The following is a 6,974-nucleotide window of genomic DNA, read 5'->3' on the forward strand; positions in this document are numbered from 1 at the left end:
GAGGATGGTGAACGTTCCTTGACCCGTTCGAGAAGACAGGAACAAGGATGTTTTATCTTGAATTCTCTGTAAGCTTGCAATTGTTCACATAGCAATCACTGCAAATTCTTTGCTACAGTTTCTGTATAAATATAGCCTGAGAAATAAAATCGGGGAAGCAGTATTTACTGTTCTCCCTCCCGATCTTTACTTATCTCTGTCTTTTCTCTCATCCTCGCCCTCTACTCATGTCCCGTTCGGATCTTTCCGGCTGGCTCCAGCAGCCAGATATCCTCCTTATAGCTTAAGTTCTGGTAAAACGGTTTCCCTTAAGGACAGGCTTTGTTAAGAACAGAGTACTCTGGTGTTTTTCAAAATGGTTACTTTTCACTCACCCTGCAGGCAGCACATGGTGATTTTTCTCTCCTCCTATCTTCACTGTGAGAACACGATAGAGATCCTGGAGCTAAAACTCACAAAACAATTGGAAACCATCTATAATTGTGACCTTCCTGAGTTTTTAACTCTTAGACTTAACCACATATATTCTCCAACAATTTATCAATTATATTTTAGATTTTCCTACTCTGGTAATTGTCTCATGGTAGATTTCTGCTTGTGGTTTTTTGCTACAGTAGCTTGTGATACTCTATATTCCAAATCTAGTAAACGACAAGTAGCTTATCAAGACTAGAATACAGTATGCATTAAAAGTGAATATAGAATGTAAGTCTGGAGAGGTATGTTACCTAACTATTTAGTTCAATAGATATTTAGAAAAACTGCTACGTTCCAAACACTGCACTAGAAGCTAGAGATCTATAAATTAATAAATTATTGTCCTGAAGGTGCTCACAGTATAGTGTGGGGGACAGTAAAGAATACAGATAATTTCAATATAGCACGTAAAATATAGTTATAGACACATGCATGGTGTGATATGGGACATAAGGGGATACTTAACATAATTTAATTTCCTGGAAAAAATGACACCTGAACTGCATCTTGAAAGACGAGTTAAAATTATGCAGGAGGAGAAATATAGAAATGGCATTCTGGAAAGAAATATAACAACAGGACCATAGCACAGAGGTAGGGAATAGCATATTGTATGAAAGCAACCACAAATATTTTGGTATTAAAAGCGTGAAATTAGAGGAAGGAAATGCTAGGAATTGAGAGTGGAATAGTGGATACTAGTGAAGCAACAACCAATATTTTTTCATATTTGAGTTTTATTTTCTTTATTATTGAGAACCAATGAAGTGTTTTAAGCAGGGATTGACATCAATTTGATATTTTAGAAAGATAATTATGGCAAGCAATAGAGTAAATGGTTTGGACAATGATGAGACCAGATATAGGAAGAGCTGTTAGGAGGCTATTATATTGGTCCCAGGGAAAGATATTGATGCCACCAACTGATAAAGTAAAAATATAGAAGAGGCAATAGATATGACAAAAATATAGGAAATAAAATTAATAGAATTTGGTGATATATTAGATGTATAATGTAAGGGAGAAGTGTCAAAATTAACATCCATGTTTCTAGCATGAATGACATGCAGGTATTGTTAGCTGAATATGGGGAAAAAAACAGGCATAGAATGAGAAAGTATGAGGCAATGTATCCAATTTTGGACAGGTTGAGTTGGAAGTCAGGGTTTGTAAACTTTCTATTATGTTTTAAGAAATGAATTATATCTATTTTTATAATATGGTTATCTGGCTATAAATATTTCCGTTTCAGTCTTGATTTTTTTTTTTTTTTTGGAAATATTTGAGTGCATTTAGACTTTATGGTCCATGTGAAAAGTTGGGACATGTCCACACGCATGTGTGTGTGTGTGTGTACAGAAGAATGTTTGTAAACATTCAAGAATGCTTGCAGAAACAGCTTATATAAAGAGGGCCTAGACCCTGCATTGAGCTAGGAGAGGTGTATGGTAGTATGAATTTGTAAACACAGTCTTGGCCATGCAATAAATATTACAACACTTACTTTAAAAATTAAAGTTGACCTCGAGGCCTCATCTTAACCAGCTGATATTTCGATCTCAGACAGTGTGTGTTGTGTGCATGAATGTATACTTGTGTGTATATGTGTGTGTGTTTGTGTGTATGTGTGTGTTGTGTATGTGTATGTCTGAGGACTTTTTCTCCATTTTAGACTCTCACAAAAATCTGGAAGTTGTATATCGTTCGTGAAAATCTTGTCTTTGCTGCACCATGGATGCTTCTGGCGTGTTCATTGTCTGAATCTGCATGGTACCTTGGAGACCTGTTGAATTTGTGTCAAGCTTTGGCATGACTTTGCCAAGTTTGGAAGCTGTCTTGTCTAGGGTACAGCTTAGCCTGATTCAAAAGCTTTGATTGAAGATAGTTTATTTGGAATAGACAGACAGTGGGAATGAAAAACCAAAGAGAGTAAAACATGGAAGGAGAAAAATCCAATTATGCAGAATCAAGTTGGCTACTGCTATGGATAATTGATATTCAATCTAAATTTCCCATTCTCAGGAGACATATAGAATGTACCTCAAAGTGACCTGCCTCTGTGATATTGTCTACCTATAGACTCCTGGTCCCATTTAGTTGAGAATTTTGCTATTGAGTGTTAAATCCTAGTAATTTTCAGATTGAGCATGTATGAATGTGGAGTGATGTTGTGGTGTCAGAGAAGCCCTGGAGGAGGAAATGAGTGATATATAGGGCCAGCCTGAGATGAGGTACTATCATAATGAAGTAGGATCAAAACTTGCACAACACTTTTTGTCATTGTATGGCTGGAATCAGACCTGAGGGTGCAACACTGTAAAGAAGTGTTCAAGATGTGTCCTATAGAGTCTACCCTTTGCACCCCTCACTGTCTCTTATTCTCTCCATTAAGTTTTTATGCAGTGGCCAACTGTAATCTCTACAAAAGATAATACATGAAGGAGATTAATGTAAGATGTTACTACTGTCTCTGTTGTTGCAGCTGGTCCCAAGTCCATATTGATATTTATTGTCTCACTACTCTACCTATCTATTTTCCCTCACTCTCAGCCAGTATATTAGTTGGTATATGTTGCTTGTCTGGTAAGATGATCCAAAAATTTATCCTTAAGAGGTCTGAGTCCTTAGTTGACTTGCCCTTGCCAGGCTGGTGTAACTAATTGTCTATTGATAGTTATCATGGAGCATGGAAGCACAAAGAAATACCCTAGTAAGTTCCCTTGATTCTAGAATTTTTTTCTCAACCTCAATCATATAAGAGTAACCTTAGCTCCTGATAACAATAAGGTCAATTTCCCCCACTACTATAACTCTTTTCTTTGCCTGCTGGTCCACTTTTATGAGGACTCCTAAATGACCAGGTGGTGGTCTTAACTTAATGTTTAATAGTACTCTACATTCTCTTTTGTTAGAAACATGCTTCTACATTGAAACCAGGGCTTCAACTCTGGCAGAAAGAACCTAAGAATGGAAAAACAGCCCACAAATGCTAGAGATTGGAGCCAATCCCATTACTTCTTGGATCAATTTATTCTAAATATTGATACAGAACTACATATCAGCTACTGGTTAAATGAATATACTTTATGATAGAGGATCATGCTTCAACCCTGTATGATGTAGTTCCCAAATAAAACCTTCATTGAGCCTCTAAGTAGGCTATTTAATTAGGCTGGCTGATTCCAGATGATGCAATATATGGTAGAACTAGTGGATCCCAGATGGAAGAAGACTTATGTAATTAATCAGCAACGAAGTGACTGGCTGTTCTCTTTGAAGAATGGTACTGTATCAGTAGCTCATCATCAGCCTTTGCTGCTGTCAGATTGGGCATTCAGCAGTAGAAGTGGCTATTAGCTTTGGTGAAAGGAAGCCCTTCCTTAGATCTCAACTCCTGCCATCATAGTTACTTTATTCATGGCCCCGATACAAAAGCACTGAGATAACCTAAGAGAGATGCTGGCTGATATCTATAAGATGAATTATCCTGCTCACTTGGGCTGTCCTCAACATTAATGTGTGTCACAAACTTCTTCATGTTTTGTTCATTTCTGTAGGTCATCTGCATGCTTCTACCCTAGACTTCCTTGTCTCCAACATTTTAATCTTGCTGTTTCTAGGTTTCTGACCTCCAGCCAAGTTATTTATCACTGCCTGAAGTCTATGGATGTCCATACCCCTGAGCACTTCTCCTCCATACTGTATCAGTTACTTATTGCTACATAATAAATTATCCCAAAGCACAGTTGCTTAAAATAATAAACATATATTTTTGTTCATGAAATTTTATTCAGCTAGATAGTTATATTTTTCTAGACCAAGTTTGGTTTATCTCAGTTGCGCTCATTCATGCATCAGCAGTCAACTCGTGGGTAGGGTAAGCTGGGAGATGGTTGGTCTAAGAGGGCCTTTCTCACATGTCTGGTAATTTGTTACCTATTGGATAGGGCATTTGGGGCCACATGAATCTCATTATTTAGCGAACTACCCTGGACTTGTTTACATGTTGATACATCTCTCTCTCTCTCTCAACAGAGAGAGAGAGAGAGAGAGAGAGAGAGAGAGAGAGAGAGAGAATGCATAGAAATCCTTTTGAGTAATGGTCTAGAATTGATAGTTATGTTGCATCCAATGGACTAAACAGATCACAAGATTAGATCCATTTTTAAAGGATGAAGAAATAGACTCTAACTCTTAAAAGGAAGAAACAAAAAGTCAGAAAGAACAAGGTAAAGAATGCAGCCATTTTTGCAATCAATTCATTATATGTATCAAGTTAATAATAGGTACACTATTCAGAATCTTGCCAACTGAGACTATTTGCACTTACTTATGTCCTTTAGGGATGCCCATATATATGGCTGGTAGATGCAGTAGTAGGCTATTTTTGGTCCATAACAACATATTGAACCTACCAATTGTGAACTAGGCTCTGGAATAGCTTCCCTTTAATTTTTATAGCTGGTCATAGGGAACCCCATATGAGAGAGAGGTATCAGTGCAACAAAGGTAAGTGACATGAGGTTTCGCTTGCACAACTAACTTGGGACTTTAGGACTAGTCTATTGTATGATGGATTGTTATTGACTTGGGGAATCTGATAATGACCAACTCATGATGGTCAGCTTTAGTGGCATAATCACTCAATGATCTTTAGTCATATGCTAGTCTTTACTAAGTTCTAGTTAGTAGCATTTTCAAGTCTACTTTTCAAACATCAAATAATCCTCTTCTGCAGAAGGCATGGTCTTGTTCCATAACCCCTAGCAACTGTTTTACAACTCTCTAATTGGGGCCAGAGGATCTACACAGCATCCCCATCCATTATAGATACCTCTAACACCATCAAATCTGCTAGGTCATATGGCCTGAGCAACAAGGCAGCTTTTACCTGGATCTTTTCCAGAGCTCTCTGTCAGGTAAGGTCTAAAATTAAGGCTCAATATTATATGCTACCTTGACATCTGAAATCACAAGGCCTCAAATGGCCTAATTGCAATTTTTTTTTCTTCTATTCTGCTCCCATGAATAAAGTCTCACAGTCAGACCACCCTTTTTACCAATCATGCCAGGCACAGCTTCTACTTACCCTTGAGTAGTGAGTTTCAGTTCCTTATCAGTTTATGGCATTATTCAAACAAACTAATTTTATCCTCTCATAGGAACCAGAGGGTACCTCACTCTCTTGATATTACAAGCCTGCCTTTCACAGCCCCTTCTTATTCACTCTACTCCAGACTGCAACTCCTAAGTGATCCTGCATGACATGTGGTGTCCTCCTCTCCTGTGCTGTGAGTATTTGTGAATAATAACCTATTGTTAATCTAATTTATCCAATGTTGCTTGTTGTATTTTTGGCTATAGCCATAACCCTAGGGTGTTCCTTATCAATGGGGTGAATGGGAGAAAATTAAGACTTCCTCTTACTGCTCAGGGCCCTACTCAAAACTATGCTTTTGAATCTCTTGATGAATGGATAAGGACAGTATTTCCAAGTCTAATTTATTATGGACTCCAGCATTAAAAGAGGACTATCAATTGCTGTATTGCTTTTATATTGGAAGAGAATCTAATATAGGGTTTCTGCCAGATGTTGAATTTTCCCACCCAATTATTACTCAGGAACTGAGGAAATAACCACAAAGATAGGTCTATGGAACCTCCGGACCCACTGTCAGGTACACTTAGGACAAAACTCCATGTATCATACTAGCCTCCTTAAGATCCCATCCTATTCATAGAACAATGTTAACATTTCAGGTCTCCTGATATCAGTCTCAGTCCTGACACTATATCTGATAGTTTTTCCCTTAAAGTCTCTTTTGTCTGATATTAATATTGCCATATTTTTTCATTTTAAAGCAATTTGTCATGTATATTTTTTTTCTCTTTTTCTTTGCAACTTTTTTGAGGTTCATCTCCTGATAACAATATACATCTGGATTTAGCAATTCCAATCTGAGAGTATCTGTTATTTAATAATGAGTTTATCCCATTTACATTGCCTATCATACAACTATACTTAGACTTTTTCCTGTTACTCATTGTGTTTTCTGATTTGCCAATTTCTAGGGCTTTTTTCCCCTTTCTCTATCTTTGTTAGATTGACAATCTTTGTTAGGTTGATTGAGTTTTCTTCTATTTTTTTCTCTCTAATTTTTCCCATTATATTATTATTATTATTATTATTATTAAGGCCTACAGCACCTGGTCTTCCTAGGTGGTCTCCCATCCAAGTACTAACCAGGCTCGACCCTGTTTAGCTTCCGAGATCAGACAAGATCGGGCATGTTAGGGGTGGCGTGGCTATAGACCCCATTACTACTTTTTAACTGAGCTCTGTAGAATGTCCACTTTCTGCTTATGGATTATATCTTTGGCAGATCCCATTGCTTTTCTGGACACTTTCAGGAATTAACAAACAGCCTAATTTCAGGTATTAAAAATCAATCTAGTTTATTATATTTTTAATCTCTCTCTCTCTCTCTCTCTCTCTC

At 37.3% G+C, this 6,974-nt stretch overlaps 1 pseudogene; it reads right to left on the minus strand.

Annotated features, from left to right (window-relative positions):
• Positions 1-6,672: 6,672 nt before the first annotated feature.
• LOC112477465 lies at positions 6,673-6,791 on the minus strand (annotated as a pseudogene).
• Positions 6,792-6,974: the final 183 nt, after the last annotated feature.

Source organism: Pteropus alecto, unplaced genomic scaffold (genome assembly GCF_000325575.1).
Source record: "Pteropus alecto unplaced genomic scaffold, ASM32557v1 scaffold403, whole genome shotgun sequence".
NCBI lineage: Eukaryota > Metazoa > Chordata > Mammalia > Chiroptera > Pteropodidae > Pteropus > Pteropus alecto.